General features: G+C 43.5%; 1 long non-coding RNA gene across 1 annotated transcript; it reads left to right on the top strand.

The window, feature by feature from the left end:
* Positions 1-1,458: 1,458 nt before the first annotated feature.
* On the top strand, positions 1,459-12,025 carry LOC148000011 (uncharacterized). Its single transcript, XR_015641501.1, has 4 exons — positions 1,459-1,525; positions 9,888-9,955; positions 10,927-10,977; positions 11,966-12,025. It is a non-coding gene; the product is annotated as an uncharacterized LOC148000011 (long non-coding RNA).
* Positions 12,026-16,450: the final 4,425 nt, after the last annotated feature.

Below are 16,450 nucleotides of genomic sequence, written 5' to 3'. Positions count from 1 at the left end.
GCTAGGAGAATTTCTACGTACATTTCCAGGATAGACATAGAGAACTATCTCAGGAGTCTCTATCTGCATTTCCAGGACAGACATAGAGAACACCTATCCTGGGAGCTGCTCCTCACCTTGATGCGGGCAGACCCTATCACTACACATCTAAGCCTGTGTGATGGGTCAGTGATCATCACCAGTCTGCCTTCTTCTGTGACTATAGCTTGATCCAGTATAGAGCGCAGTGTGTGACCATGGATAGTTACTGAGGGCCACGTCACACAGGCCTGCCCAGTAACACAGGAAATCCTGCAGAGAAACCACAGACATCCCCGTGAGTCCCCTCAGTGTTCTCCCTGGAGACCTGGATATATTCTCCACTTCCCTCCCCAAGCCATCACCATGGAGACATGCAGCTCATATGATGCTGCACCAGTGCCACTCTGGAGTAGTCAATGTCTGTCAGTTGTAGACTGTTTCCTGGTGAAGATTATTATGCAGATAATTTGGAAGCCTACATTCCTACTTTACCACCCCTCTGAGCTCTGTGGAGACCAAACACCCTATCTGCATCCACTGTCTGGTAGAGTTCATCTCTGCTCTCTCCTCCCATAATTTTCTTTCAATTCTGCATCCCTCCTGCAAGCCCTGAAGGAAACAATCCATTTTTCCTCCCCCACTGCTTCACCAGATCTCATCTCCACTTCTTCTTTTGCATTTTCTTCATATATTTGTTTTTAGTGTAAAATAAGGAAAACATAACAAAACATATATGGGATGTTAAGTCATTAGTATAAAACTAACAAGGGAACAAACACCCAGGGTCAAAATACAGGATGCTGTCAACCCCTCAAAGCTTATGTGCTCCTCTGTCATCACCCCTCCCCTCTGCAAGGGAAGCCCTTGCTTCAGGAGCTTCCTCTTCCTCTTCCTCACATAGAAGTAGAGTCTTGACACCCCGAGCTTGTATTGCTCGTCTCAGTGACTCTGTCTGCCATCGTCCCTTTAACACTGTAGCATAGGATGATCCATCCCTGCTCACAGGACCCACATCTGAATCATTTAGCACTTTCACCTTATTTTAATGTACTCAGATTTCTCTGTCCATTCCAAAGTGGACAGATGTTTACATCCCCATTTAATTGATGACTGCCCTGGAAACTGCTTCCTCCCTGCATGATGCTAGTAATAGCTTGTGTGCTTCTAGGGCTCCTGCATTGGTGTACAGAGGTCCCACTGGCACAAGGGTTGGTTATTTGTGGCTGCTTTGGGCCTCTTTTCCCAGTCGCACTCACTTGAGTAACTACAGGGTTAACAGATGGGTTTTGAGACTTCGGTTTGCTTGGTGCTGTTCACGGTTCTGTTTACGGTTCTGTTTTCTTACCTGCAGCCATGCCAGTCTCACTCTTCCTTTCTCCTCACTGATTGATAGGAAGGTATATTCTGGATGTGAGCATTTCACTGGTTATATCTTGGCAGGAAATTATTCCATGTGAAGAACTTTCCCCTGGAGATTGGCTTACACATGGCTGGGAGCTACCATGTAAGTGCTCGGAATGAACCCTGGGTGTGTCCAAGGCAGCCAGTGGTTTTAACTACAGAGGCAACTCTCCAGTCCCACAGGTCCTAATACTGTGAGATAAGACTTTCACTACTTCACCCATCAAAAGGATTTTATTTTGCCCCTGTATTTTTGTATAGCTGTCAAAATTTAAGGAGAAAACCATAAAATCTATCATATTGAATCATAAGATAGTATATTGAATTCTAATTTTCATTAAATTATAATATATCAATTATAATAGCCATTATCATTATTAAACTGATTCTTTTAAACTATGAAGATGAGGTTATTATTTTAAGTTTAGGACGATTAAATGTATCTTTTCATAATCTTGTAAAACTTTACCTTCAAGGCTTTTCTACTTGTATTATATATTTTTCTAAATGCAAGTCATGTTTTAAAATTATAACCTCTAGACCACTTTAATTTTGTGTGTTTTGCTTTCCTTGAGATAAAAACATGAAGTTGGGTAGGTAGTGAGGGAGAAATTTGGGGAAAGTTGGAGGAAGAAAAGAATATGACCCTTATATATTGAAAGAAATACAAACAAAATAAAACAAACAATAGTTAGGAAAAATGAAAACAGATGTGTTAGCACACGCCATTCAAATAAAAGCAAATGAGATTTTTTTTGATACCTGGAAACACACTTTATTGCTGCACACTGGCCTGCTAACAGGCTACTTGGCTCACTTCTCAGAGATTTTCCTCTCTCTTCATTTCCTTATAACGTGTGCCTTTAGGAACATCATGTGCTATCCCTTCTCCAGCCCACTTCACACACAAACTCTATTCCCCCCTGAGATGGGCTTTGGGGCATTACTAGGTTACTAGGAGCATGGGACCTCCTATCTAGAGGGAGACCCTTGTACATAGAAAGAGAGGACAAGTATTGCACTATCATCTATGTGCAGTGTATGTGCATGTGTGATGTGTGTGATTATGCATGTGTGTGGCATGTGTGTTTATGTGTGTGGACCTTTCTCTTTTGTTTCTTTGGTGGGTGGGTGTGCCAATACAAGAGGCTCATCTGCAACCAGGAAGAGAGTCTCCACAACAAACAAATCCTATGTGCAACACCTTCCTTCCTGATGTTGGCCTTGGAGTGGGGCCAGGGCAGAGTAGGGGAGGGACCTCCATCTATGTAGGAATGTGGAAGATGTCAGCCTCACTTGGTACTAACTTTTCTGGTACTACTTGGCAGGGAGTAACACTGCACCTCTGCAGGTAACCTCTAACCTCTGGTCTTTAAGTGAACCCCATGCACTCGTTGATTCCCAGAGTGGATCCTATCAGCGTGTGTCACTGGGACCTTGGGAAGAAGGGTAGATATTAAGTCTCCCCTGGCGAAAAAATTCTATTGACACCTAAGCTGATAACCTTTTACTCCCTTTCCTACGTCAGGGCAGGAGTTGTCTAGCAAGATCTGAGTCTAGCAGAATGTTTGTGTCAATGACAGGTGGTGAGGTCTCCAGCAGGACCTGATACCTATCCCTGAGTCTCAGGTTATACTGGGGTCAGAGGGGTTGTCGAGCAGGTTCTGGAACCTGGCACTGTATACACCACAGTAGAAGAGATACTGTCTAGGCAGGACTGATATCTAGAAATCTCTATGGTGAGTGTCCTAAATTTCCTTACACTAACAATAATTATACAGTGTTAACAGGGTGGGAGGACCAGATTAACTACATATATGAGACTCTAGGATAACAGACAATGTTGCATACAACATCCCAAAGCACCTGCCAATATACTGCTGCGATCAGTTCCAGCTGCAGAGCCTCCCTGCCACACACAGTACGTTGGGAATCTGGCCTCAGCACAGCACACACTGCACCATCACTAGGCTTGAACATCTCTCCAGAGGTGACTTTGATGGCCGAATTCACACAGTTAGATGCTGCTGTGTGCAATGCTGTTCTCACTGCTCAGTGAACTGAACACCGTCTCTGTGAAGAGGGGCTGAGCCTGTTCTGCCTGTAGACGCCCGACCTTTTCAATGAGGCTCACCAGATCTCCCTCAGCAGCCGTCCCAGCACCACACAGATACCTTTTCCCATTATGAGGGGAACAGCTGCATTATATTTGGATGGCCCAGAAGATTCATTATGTCAATTTCAGTCACATTGACTCAGTCATTTTCTCCCCCATTTCCTGGACCCTGAAAGTGTCCTACGCCTCCTATGGAGGAGGCACAGCTGGGGAAAGCTGCCTTTCTGTGCCAAGGGTCCTGAAGGTGACAAGATCGCGTGAAACGGACACATTTTGGAGGATCTAACTCCAGTTCCAGCTTCACTGCTGCCTGCTCTCTTCACTTGCTGGCAGGTTGCTCGGCAATTCCCATGCTAACACCAGCTGACTAAACACTGACATGAAAACCATGATATTGCACTCAAGAGAAGCAGGATGGGAGGAAGCTTTATGGCTTTCAGTTCCCACATGGGTAAGTGAGAGAGAGGTGAGATGGCCCCACAGTGCTTCAGGGTCACAGAAAAATAATACACAAAACCCCAAAGCAGCCGCTGATAAACAGCTGGAAGTGAGAGCTGAACCTAACCAGACCATAATGAACAGTGGGGAATGGGCATGGTCCTTGGGAAGGAGAGAGGAAACTGAGGCAGCATTCCCGAATCTAACAAATGAGAAGATACAGAGTAAAAGGAGACACAAATGAAATACAGTAGCAGATACAGCAAGGCTCTAAGAACATTAAGACAGGGCCGGAGAGATGGCTCACCACCATCTGTAATAGGATCCGATGCCCTCTGCTGGTGTGTCTGAAGAGAGCAAATGTGTACTAACTTAAATAAAATAAATAAATAATCTAAAAACAACAGCCTTTAGAACAGATCTAAAAATCTATGGGACAGACATACAGCCAACAATTGTGAAACGGAGATATTGGCAAATTTCTAAATACATAAAAATGCATGAATATATCAATACTAGGCAATGAAATTGAAAGATTAATAAACAAAACAAATACGCAAAAGCCCAAGACCAGAAATATTTGTGGATGAAATCTCCCTGACTTTTAAAAAACACCAATGTTCCTAAAATAATTCCGTAAAGTGGAGAAGGGACGCTTCCCAGTGCGCTCCACAAAGCCAATCCCTGTCATCAAAGCCAGACAAAGGGAAAATAACTCAGTGAGCGGCGCTGCTCACCACCAGAGCAGATGAGCCAGGTCTAGTTCTTGAGCCCACATGGTGGAGGGATAGAACTGGCCCCACAATTTGTCCTTTGACCTCCACATGTGTGCAGACACACACAATTAAAACTACAATAAACCAAATACTATGTCAATATATTCATGGGGAAAATTCGAAAACCTCAATGAAAGTTACTTCTTTATTTATTTGTTTGTTTTTTTACTTATTTACTTATTTACTTATTTATTTATTGTTCTAGCTGCTGTTTATTGACATTCAGGTGGGCACTATAGCAACAGTGAGGAAACTGGTCAGTGAGCCATTTACAAAGACAGCACAATGTGCTGATAGGATCAGTAATGAAGACGGTGGCTCATGAAATCCAATCACTAGAAAGGCGTTTTCCAAATGTACTGGTGGAGAAAATAGGCCTGCAGACTAAAGCCAGTTAGGGATATATCTCTTACTAGGGACCTCAGGTGCTATCTCACAGTCTTAGCTTGGGATATACTTTAAGGCAGTTTCAAGAGGAAATTTTATAGCAATGTATGCATGCATTAACCTCCACTCCCACCCCACCCCCCGCAAAAGAAATACAACCAAAATCTCAAATAAACGACCTAATGATGCATCCTGAGGTCTTAGAAAAACAAAGTGAGCTGGCACCCACTACAAGCAGGACATTTCAAGAATAATACTCATAGGGGCAAAAGCAACTGTAATAGAGACTAAAGGATAATATAAACAATAAGTTAAATGAGACAGTTTTTTAGAAAATAAGTAGGATTGGAAACCTCCCACCTGAATTAATCAAAGATGTAGAGTCCCAGATAGCAAAATTAGAGATGATAGGAGAGATCCTACAACACATTCAGAATACATCCAAAGGATTGCTGGGGGAACACATGAAAATACATAGAAGAAAACAAAAAACTTAATATAGAATAAATAGAAAACCCACTGTAACATATGAAAGTAATTAGAGGCCAAGCATGGTGGAGCCTGCCTTTAATATCCATAGTAGTTTGGATGCAAAGAACGCAAGTCTCTGTGAGTGTGAAGACAGCCTGGTTTACATAGTGAGTTCCAAGGCACCAGTGCTCCAGTGCTCCACAGTGAAATCCTTCCAAAATCTAAAGACTGGAGAGAGCATTCAGTGGTTAAGACTGCGTATACTTCCTGTTCTTGCATAACAGCCAGACTCTATCACCTACCCCAAACAGCTCACGACTGCCTGTGAGTCCAGCGGTAAGGACTCCAATTATCCCGCTAGACTCTGTGTGTTCCCTTACACACATACACACTCACACAGACACACAAATGTTCAACATGATTAAATGATGAAAATCTCTCACCAATTATGAGTTGACAGAACATGCTTAAATGTAATAAAGGCTTTATGTGAGAGACTTAAGAACAACTTTATATCAAACACTGCAAACCTCAGAGTATGTACATTAAGATCTGCAGTGAGACAAGTATATACATTCTATATACTTAACCACTTAGAGCCAAAGGGCAAAAAGGTGACCTTAACTCAAAACACATAAAGATGATACAGACCTGTAGAAAGGAGATTAATAAATCCCTTAACAAATATAGGAAAACACAATCACACATGTGAAAAAATGCATAAAACTGCCAACAACCAGAAATCAGAAACAAAAATAACGAAGAAAACAAAAACTGAGTGAATCATGGAGCTTCAAAACCAAGGGAAGGAACAGGCACTACAGAGGCAAACATCACCAACAGAGTATAAGAGATGGAGGGGAGGGATTCAGGCATAGAAGGTATGATATGAAGAAATCGATAGAATGAAGAAAAGACCAAATATAAAAAGTCATGACACAAAACATTGAAGAAGTCTGGGACACTATGATAAGACTCCTAAGCAAAATAGGAGCAGAGGAGGGAGAAGGTTTCCAGGTACAAGGGTCAGAAGATATTTTCAACAAAATCTTGGAGGTAAGTTTCACAAGCCTAAAAACAAAATGCCTATAAAACACACAGGAAGTGTACAGAACACCAAATACACTGGACCAGAAAAAAAAGTTCTCCTACCACACAGTAATCAAATCACTAAATGTACAGGACAACCAAAAAAGAACATAAAAAGTTTCAAGAGAAAAAGGCTAAGTAAAATAAAAAGTCAGGCCTACCAGAATTATACCAAAATCCTCAACAAAGACTCCTCCTAGGAACGTCAAAGCACACCTGAAAGCTTCAGAACAAAAAGAAGCAAACGTACGAGAAGTCGACAGTAAAAACATAATCAAACTCAGGACAGGAGTCAACAAATGAGGAACAGAGAGAACTATACAGAGGACCAAAGAAACAAAGCGCTAGTTCTTTGGGGGGGGGGGTATCAACAAGAAAGACAAACTCTTAGCCAAATTAATAAAAAAAAAAAAGCAGGAAGAATGTACCCAAGTCAGGAAAATCAGAAATTAAAAGCAGCGCATGGCAACAGACACTGGGAAATCCAAAGAATCATGTGGACTGACTTCAAAGTCCGAATGCCATAAAATTAAACCATCTAAATGTCAGGAACAATTCTACAGATACCTTTCTCCACAGTTAAATCGAGAAGAGGTAAATAATTCAAACAGTCCTATAAACCTCTAAGGAAAGAGAAACAGCCATTAAGACGCTCAAACAAAACAAACCCAGGGTCAGTGGGTTTTCACACAGAGCTCCACCAGCCATTCAAAGAAGAGCTAATGCCAATACTCCTCAAACTAGTTGAGAAAATACAAACAGAAGAAAGAAACATTGTGCAACTCATGGTATGAGGCTACAATGACCCTGATAGGTAAACCACATGAAGACTCAAGAAAGGGAATTTCAGACCAATTCAGCAGGAGGGATTCAGACCAGCAGGGATGCCAGGAGCTGCTGTGTCTCTCTGGACTGAGTGAACATCAGTGACGACACAAGGCCAAGATGAGTTTAGCTGTGTGAGCAGTGCAAGCTCTTCTCACACTGGTTGAGTCCTATTTACCCTCCCTCCAAGCATCACATGCCCTCCCTGGTTTTGCCTCACCAGGTGTCTTGCCTCAGGATGTGAGTCTGCCTCAGCTGACACCACTCTGCCAATTGGCTCAAGTCCTCAAAAAAGCCAGAAAATTCAGAATAGCACACTATCAGAAATTTTTTGGCCAGTTTTCCTCTATGGAGTCCTGACAAATGAAACTCAAGTAAAAATGTAAGTCAGACCAATCAATGCTGGTTGTTAACAGAGAATCGTTCATCACATGGCCTCTCGCATGCTTGCTTTGGCAAAACATCCTTTCGCCTCTGTCTACTTCAGGAAACTCTTCCTTCACATTGTCACCCCAGCAAAACATTACCCAGAAGAAATGACTTTCCAAAGAACCCTTAAGGTTCCTCATCACATCCCCCTCTCTGTTTAAGAATTGTCCTTTTCTCTAACATCAATAATCTTTTCACAATAGAAATAATTAATAGAAATCATCGCTTTTCAATAAAGGGCTTATTAAGTACAATATTGTCATAGTCTAGAAAACAAGCTCAGATGTCTATGAAAAGAGAATGACTAAACATAATCCTTTCATGTCTTTGAATATAAAGCACAATAATTAAACCAAAACCTTAAATTTCTATTAATTTTCAAATTCAAATAACACTAGAGGATAACAACCATAACACATCCAGTGACTAAAACTACCTAGTCAACTTAAGGGAGTGGGACGAGAGTCTTCTTTTCTTGATGTATTCCAGTGAAGAATTCCTGTTTAGGGCCCCAGAGGGAAATGGTTAGTCTGAATAAAGTAGCTGCAGCATTTATTGCCCAGACTCTAGGTTTATACAGTTGCTGAACTATCTGTTGTTTGGGCCTCAAGGAAAAGTGGTTAGTCTGAAAACAGTGAGCTGGATCATTTATTGTCCAGTCTCTGTGTTTATCCATTTTCTGTACTGCCCTTCCAGTCTATATTATACAGTCCCTGTGTGATTGGACACGAGGGCCCTCTGAAGTTGATTAGCATGCATTTTTAAGGATTCATACATTGAGACAGTCTGTGAATAACTTTGGCTATTTGCTTCATGAAGACATCCAGGTCTCCAGTGATAGGAATATTCCCTGGTCCTATCTGATCTCTGATCTTTTTATGTTTTGCTGGTAGCCATATTTTTTTGAGTCCCCATACATACATAAGCATAACCATGTCCCCATCTTAAAACTAATGCAGGTTGACATTCTAAAGTCAACACACCCTTACAGTATATTGGTTGACCTAGTTTGCTCAGGATTGAAATGCCCTTCCTGATTCCTGTGTGGTGTCTGCTCAATGCTCCAGACTACAGCTGCTGATTCATATTTGGTGTTTACTCTGGGTCTGGATTGAGAACAACAGAGATTGGAATTGCCCAAATGAACTATTTCTAAACAGGTCCACTTCCCCATATCCTAATAATCCTCCTTTTCCACTACCTCTGGTGGATGTTGGGCTGGGGAGAGTTGAACTATATTAAAGTAGGTTGTGAAAATATAGACCTACACAGAGAAATAATGGGGCTCAGGGATATGGAACAAAACATGGACAGAATCTACTTGAGACTGATTCACAAGCAGGATTTGGATGGAGGGAGCAGGTAAAGGGCATAGGAGAGGCTGGCTGGGCTGGAGCCTGGCAAGGGGCTGTGGCAGCCTCTCTACTGCCAGAATCCCTTTGTGATGAGGAGGCCACAGCAGTGTGATGTGCCCTGAGCCCTCCTGACACATGTCAAACTGAGCTTTAGGACTCATTGTCCATCGCTTCTCGGCCTTTTGGCTAAGATCAAGTGTAGGACTCATTGTCCTGGGAGCTGCTCTGCAGTTCAGAAGACGGAGAATTTTCTCCTGATGAACAGCGTGGGAGACTCAGGGATGAGCCCCAGCCCCATGGATATAGCAATGGACATGAGCATTGGGATGTGTGCGAACAGGGGGTCTTGTCCTACTAATCCCATTCTTCAAGAAGTATCCATGGTCACCAACAGCTGGAGCACAGAGAACATCCCAAAGGTGAGCAAATAAATGGTTCACACACAATGGAGCTGCAGTCTTTTGTGCACGACTTTACTCTTACATTCCCTAGAAAGACAGGGACAGCTGCTGACAAAGTTTAGCATTTTCGTTCTTTTAAAAACATAAATATAAGAATATGGTTTTGTTTTCATCTCAGGAGGAGTATAGGGTGCTACTTAAGATTTTCCACATCAGCTGACTATGATTTGCCTCATGCTCTAGCAGGTGAGTGATTCTGCCAGCAGCAGTTATTTTCTGCATTTCTCTGATGCCTTTAGGTCTGTGATCTTCTCAAGGAGTATACAAATGACAAAATGGTAGGCATGGTGGGTTGTTGGTGGGCTGTGTTTCCTATTAGTGGTTGGTGTTTGCAGTTTGTTACATAGTCATGTGCACAGAAGCAAGAAGTTGGATATCTTGATGGCAGAGATCAAACTTGGCCCAAGGAATTCAATGCCCCTAGTCAACAGGAAGTAGTCTAACAATAACATCACCCCCTTTCTACTCCATCATTGTTCTCTCCTATGTAGTGCTAAGTAATTGAAAGGGTGGAAGAAAAGGGGTGGAGAAGGCTGGAAGAGAGGAAAACATTCAAACTCTAGCTACAGATACATAAGGGACAAACTCTAAAGAGCAGCACTTCTGTCTGCAGCAAATGGCAGGTAGACCAGCGGTGAGAGTAGAGTGCCCCTGGGGTGACCGGGTGAAGCTCTCAGACCATCTGTGACATGGCTCCATGGACACACTATTTCTGAGTTGCTGAGGACACAGGACAAGCTATGAGAAAAGCTGTTGTCCTCTGCTCAGGGACTTGCCTATGTTTGTGGTGAACTAATGTGAAGCAGATGATGAGGCCATGGGCCTCAGATCACGGACTGAGTCTCTGCTCTGAGGAAGCAGATATCACCTGAGAGCCCAGAATCAGCTGCAGAGCTTGGGCTTGAGTAGGATCCTGTCTGAGGAACACTGATTGAGGCATCTGTGGAACCTGAGGCACAGACACTGCCTTCTGCTATTTCCAACAGGGCTAAAAGAAAATGTGTTTATACACCGTGTGAATGGGTCAAGGATGGATGAGACAGAGCTCTCTGGGAAATGCATTTCATTGTTATTCATGAGCACAGAGAACAGGAAGGTTGTCTACCAGAGAGAGTAAAGCAAGTCCCCAGCTCATTTGTATTGTTTGGAACTCACAGGGGCTGAAGAGGGGCAGAGCAAGACCAGGAAGAAAACTGCTGCTGTAAAAGGTAGGCTCCTGCTTTCCTGTGGAGAGGAATTCCATCTGGCCCTCACCTCATTGATGAGGGTCATGGTGTCAGCCATGCTTTTTGAACATGAGATGCAGAGCTCCAAGAAGGAAGGGGGGCTGCTGGGAAGGAAATCAGGGACACAAATCCTCAGGTTTCATGAAAGAACAAAGCTGTAGTTGGTCTTGGTGGGTGCTGCACTTGGGAGTGTAGTTTGAGGCACTGGAATAATACTGGGGTGATAGTGGTATGGGAACTCCAGGTCCCCCTGACAGCATGTAGCTTCAATTCTAGCTGCAATTCTCTCTCAGAGTGTTGTTGTAAAATATAAAAATAAAATGGTAATGTTGGTCTTTTTACCCGCTAGGTCCTCACCGCAGGTGTCCCAAGACATCTGCTAGATATCTTGGCGGAAACACAGTCCAGCTGCACACTTTCTTACACTCAAACCCTCACATAAAAGAACACACAACACAGTAATCTTAGATCCAATAGATAATATAATTGCCCACTTAAACATACAAAGCCCGGGTACCATCCATCCCTTAGGAACTTTGATAACAACCTGTAAATGCACAGAGCAGAATCTTAACAGCACCTGTCATAGCTTCTCACCCTCTCCTCCGCCCTGTCTCCTCCTCTCTCCCCTAGTCTCCTCCTCTTCCTTCAAACTTCTCTCCCGCCCATCCTTCCTTCTCCTCCAATGACAGGCCTCCTTCTATCCTGTACCTGCCTCACCTGTGACATCATCCTACACAGAGAACAGGTCCTGTGCCCCTTGCTATATTGTAAGGGGAATGACAGGAATGGAGGGAAGAGCAAGGAAAGTATAAATGGAGAGATGAGGTCCCACATTCCCCTTGCTCACAGTGCTGTCCTTGCACAATGGTGCTTGAGCATTAGAGTCCTAGCATGGGTTGTCATAAGAGAGATGCCTCACTAATCTGTGTTATCGTTCCTTGTCCTTATCTTACATAACTATCTCTAGGGTTAGAGATGGCAGAAAAACTGAGGAAGAGGCCCAGACTCCATCACAAACTGTGAATATGTAAGAAAATCTCTAAGTCTTGTGGAATTTTTCACTCCATAATGTGAGCTCTGGGTCTGGGGGTCTCCATACTGAAGGTGCCATGCAGGGTGGGATTGGAACACAGCCCTATTGGATGTGACACTAGGGGGTATGGGATATGGAGGCAGTGGAGGGACTCTATGGCTACAGGCGCCATATTTACACAGTCTAATGATCCTCTGCATAGGCCCGACACTTTTGCCTCCTGTCTCTTGCAGACCCACAAAACAACTTTTCCACACCACAGCCTTTTTCAAACCCTAATCAGAAAATGGATTATAGTCCTTTTTCTCAGCTGTTGTCCAACCTCAAGATCTTGGAGGATCCTATACAGCTGAAGTTTAGTGGACTTGTCAGGGGCATATCCTGTGTTCTCAGTCAGTTGTGGCTACTGACCAGGCCTTCAGAAGCCCTTCATCATCGGGATATAAACTGTGACATTTAGTGATGCATTTGTCCCTGTCCGAGGGCTAAAGAAGGCTGGAAGACCTCCAGAGATTTCCCAGGAGCAGCCATTGCATCAACCATTTGTATTTCCAAGCTTGGTTGTTGTGACTGAGGCCCAGGAACTGGAAGAACTACCAAGTTCCACACCAAACCAACACCGATTGTTTACAGAGTAGGGCCTGTGGAAGAGCTGAGCCTAGCACTGAGATAGACAGGCAGGCATGCCGACCAACTGAAATCCAGCTCTGGCAAATGGACTGAATTGGAAAGGCACAACAGGTTCCAAGGAACGAAAACATGAAACAGCCATTACTTGGCACACTGACAACTTGTCCAGGGGACCCTGCAGACTAAAACTACCAGATCAGCCTCCAGCATCCTGAGCATTGTCCGACGATCCACCATCACGAATAGTCACAGAATGAAGAAGACAAGGCAATTAAGGACAACAAGGAACGTCCCTCTGGTTGTTGCCATCCTGTGAACTTACTTTCATCCAGGGTCAATGTCCAGCAAACACTGTGTTGTTCTAAGAACAAGCCTGAACTCTCCTATCCTGCCCAGCCCTACATCCTCAACCCCAAAAGCTACCAGTGGGGCCAGGTGACGGGGTCTGTGCTGAGAGATGCCCTCAGAAAGGCAATAGCTAAGTGTAACACACAGAACACCTTCAATAAGAGCCTAGGTGTTAGGGACAAAGGCCTAACCTGCACTTTGAGCAGCAGCCCTGGGAAGAGGCTGGAATCAGGAACCCTGCACTGAGAAGAAACCAGCTCTTCTGTGTGAACCCTGCTGAGCATCGTTCCCTGCTTGACTCAAAGACTGAATGGGAGCAGGAATCAAACATCACATACCTTCCAGTGAAACGCAGAAGGAGACAATAGCTGCAGATTTCTGAGGCAAGGGATCTCATCCCACCTGCAGTTTCAGCTTCAAACCTTCCACACATTGTGTGTCCATCCTCACCCATCTGTGACTCCAAGGCTGAATATCCTCACCCATCTGTGACTCCACGCCTTAATACTAAGTATTCCCTGGCTGCCATGGATCTGAAAAATTTGCATCACCAGGACCCAAGAGGGACAAGGGGAGAAAGTGCATCAGCTGCCAGGCTAGAGAGGGCTCTGTCTATGCACTCAGCTGCAGAGGTGCAGGAGATACAAAGAGTCCCTCCACCTGCAGCCAACCATGGACCCAAAGGCTCATTGTGATCCATGGCAGAGATACCTGAGCGGTAGGCTCTGTGCTCCCTGCCTCGAGACCAGATCCCAGCAGAACACAACTATCAAAGGGACTGGAAAATGCATTCTGCTATCAGGACTACCCGAAATGGCCAGGATTGCAACATAGGAGAGATTTGAGGATATGACCTCAGGATATCTGCTCTGGAGTACAAGAACAATAGGCCCTAAAGATAGGGTCCGAACTTCAGTGATCAAAACAAACCAATACATGAGAGGTGAAAGAGAGCCACCCCTGACTGGGGAGTTAGACTGGGATCCAATAGGTTTCCCAATGGCCCAACCATCAACATCAGTCCCAAGAATTTGAGTCTGCAGAGGCCAATAGGACAGGACATCGCCAAACACCTACCCCACAGCACTCATGGGACACGGCTCTAAAAACACAAGTATACAGTAAGATTGACTTGAGATCAAACAAGCAGCCCCAGACCTGGCCTGTGAGATGTCATCCAGAAGGCCCCCACCTACAGTACATACACCCCACCAATGTCAGCTTGCCTTCACAGCACTCTGCCCAGAGTACACGCCAAAAGCCCAAACTTCCCACAGCTTAGGTGATGATGTCAGAAGAAGACATAGGAGGGTGGAGACTCAAGAGTTCAGAGTCCCCAAGGATAAGATCAAAGTGAATGATCTCAAGGTGTTTCCTCCCCATCGAGAGACGCAGAGGATTACAAGACCTAGAGGGATAAGTCAGGGAACATGTCTCGGGACAGTAAGGTCTTCTATCCCAAGCTCCACCCAGCTAAAGGATACAGCAAAGACTGGGAGTCAGTCCTCCCTATATATACCAAAAAAAGGAGAGGCTCCTACATCAATATTTCTGAAGAGCATTCAAGTACTGTTTCTAATATGGAAATCTCACCACAAAATGCAAGGGACAGGGAGATTCTTTAAGGAATGACAGCCCCCATCAGGTACTGAGCAAATACAGGAGGCTGTAATCAGAAACAAGGGCATCTACACTATGGTAGCTGAGCTGCAATCCCCTCTGAGTGTTCTGTTCCAGATCCTGAAGAACACTGAAGGGTTCAAAGGTAAAAGGCTATAAAGTACAATCACTGACATCCCAACCGGGAGACTCATCCCATTTCTCTGGTGTTTCTATCACACAAACCAGAGCAGACCAGGAAGCAGAATGAGCTGGGACCATGGCAGCCCTGAGGAACACAACCATCCATTCAGATACCAGGAATTGAAAAAAATTGCAGTCAGGAGTTGAAACCCACAGACCCTTTGACCAACATCCAAAGTGAGTGAAGAGAGGAAGGGGCTTTGACTAGCTTCCCACTCCCAAGGGGAAAGACCATCCATGTTGGTACAGGGGAACTGGAGAGAAGCAGGAGCCAGGTCCTGCTCACCAGAGAGCCTGTGACCCAGGCCCAATTAGAATAAATATTGGAATCAGCAGCTGTCTACAAAGAAGCCCCAAGGGGCATAACCATTCGCTCAGATACAAAGAAATTGGAGACAAACAGCAACCAGGAGTCATGCATAAAGCCATTGGTGCCAGCTGCCATCTAGGAGAACCCAAAACCTAGCAGCTGATCGTCCTGAGAGGATTCCCTTATGGAAGGTAGAGTATGTCGGACTTGCTTCTTTAGGCTGAGAAGATTACATTGGAGGAAAGATTCCTGCTCTTGATGGGCTTTTCAGTTATTATTAAATTTATATACAAACACTAGCTATTAGTCCACCATTTTGAGCACATTTCTGCAGAACAACCAATGTATAGTGTCTTATAGTGATGCTATATAGGTAAATAGATGATTTCTTAATTCTTAATCATGATCATATAAGGAATTCCTACAATTATATTCAGAATTGTTAACATCATAACAGGACTGCTTTTAAGTCAAAACTGCAATGAGAACCCTGCACTTACTCAAGGCTTCAGAAGAGTAAATTCTTCTGAGATAGAAAGCAGGTATTTACAACTTAGAGCATATTCCAAGAGGTTGTAAAACAATCAAAGGTCATAAAAATGGAATAAACAATTTCCTATAGCTGCAAGGACAAAAGATAGAAAACTGACTGAGATTATCTATAAAAAACTTAGTCACAAAATTTAAGGTGTTTCACTTTCCATGATCCTGCTGAGTTTGTGAGAGATAATGTTTAGCCAGATAATTACTCTTAAGGGACAGGCATGCAAACAATCTGTTGTAAACTTTTGTCCGATTTATGATTCGAATTTGTGCATAAACTTGCTATGAATTTTTAGCATGTGATCATATACTCTGAAAGGTATGTAAGTGCTAAGGACAAAGAGAAAACAGAGAATCTTTTTTCTTTAGACAATTTTTAGAGAAATTTTAGGAGCATACAGATTCTCAGAGAACTTTTTAGATATGGAAAACCACAGTGTGGAGGTTTCAGTCCTACAGAGAAGGGGAAAGAATTGAAAACAAAGACTACAATGCTTTTTTTTTTTTTTTCTGGAACTCCACCAACAGGCTGGGAGTTAGTTCTGAAAGAGTCCTGCAGAAAAGTAACAAAGGCTACCTTACTTAATGCCCTGCCATTTTGCTATGGGTCTATATTGCCTAAGCCAGCAGTTTTTTTAACCCTTAGAATAGGCAAGAATATTTAGGATTTTCTAGAAGTTATCAGCAAGCATTCAGTATAGTCAGAGAGCAGGAACATCTGGAGACCCTCAGACTTTTTTTTTTATTATTATTAACTTGAGTATTTCTTATTTACATTTCGATTG

This window comes from Rattus norvegicus, chromosome 17, assembly GCF_021556685.1.
Source record: "Rattus norvegicus strain SHRSP/BbbUtx chromosome 17, alternate assembly SHRSP_T2T, whole genome shotgun sequence".
NCBI lineage: Eukaryota > Metazoa > Chordata > Mammalia > Rodentia > Muridae > Rattus > Rattus norvegicus.
This window is presented reverse-complemented; position numbering and strand designations above follow the sequence as displayed.